General features: G+C 42.7%; 1 protein-coding gene across 2 annotated transcripts in view; it reads right to left on the minus strand.

Annotated features, from left to right (window-relative positions):
* Phactr4 (phosphatase and actin regulator 4) overlaps positions 1-979 on the minus strand; it is a 66,623-nt gene that overhangs the window by 64,850 nt on the left and 794 nt on the right. The window lies entirely within an intron of this gene.

The raw sequence follows: 979 nt of genomic DNA on the forward strand, positions 1-979 counted from the left end.
AAAAAAAAAATTGTGGGCTAGCAAAATGGTTCAGATGGTAAAGGCTCTTGCCGTGCCAGCCTGGCCATCTGAGTTCCGTTCCAGGAACCCACAGGAAAGTAGGAGAACCAACTCCACAGAGTTCTCTAAAGCCACTGCTGTACTGTCCCCACTTCCCACCCTCCCAGACACATTCAAGAAACTTTCTTTTTTTTGAGACAAGGTCTCAATAGATCCTATCTACAATAGGTCTACATAGACCTAGCTGGTCTTGAATTCATGCTCCCCCTCCTGCCATAGCCACAAGAGTATTGGGGTTACAGGGATGTGCCACCCCCAACTAGCTAGGAAAGACAACTGACAGCCTGTATTAAAGATCTACCACCTTGATACATTAACACAACCTAAGAGTCTCAAAGTCATTTCCATTATGAAATGTCAGAATAATGAAGGCTTTATTTACCTACATGTCTAGGGTGGAAATTTCGTCTCAAAACACCTTTCCTGATTCAAAGGAGTCCCAACTGTCTTCACTCAAGGAATTTGAAATACTAATCGATTTTTCAAAGGATCTCTACCTTGGCCTTTATAAAGCGGGTAAGTCTCAAGATTCGTTCTTCGATGGAACATACAGTTACCATTATCTAACCAAACTGGATCAAATCCACACAATTCATCGGTAAATACATATTTTATCACTCTTTCCCTAAATCGCCTTTTTTTTCAACCCCCTTTTTTTTAAAATGCTTTCTAGAATCTACTGGGTTTCTAGGTTTTTCTACAAAGCAGGTGCTTTCAGTGAGCTGACTTTTTCTTTGTGGAGTTGTTGTTTAAAAAAAGAGAAAGGGATGTAGTCTGGAGAGTCGAGGAGCTGCGTGGGAAAATGAAGTGCCGAAGACTGCAGGCAATGAATGATGTCCTGGTAATCACTCTGCTCCAATTTTCAGGTTTCCGAAGCAATGATTCGCTTGAGTTCTTTGCCGCCGCCGCCGCCGCCGCC

The sequence above is a fragment of the Mus caroli genome, chromosome 4, assembly GCF_900094665.2.
Source record: "Mus caroli chromosome 4, CAROLI_EIJ_v1.1, whole genome shotgun sequence".
NCBI lineage: Eukaryota > Metazoa > Chordata > Mammalia > Rodentia > Muridae > Mus > Mus caroli.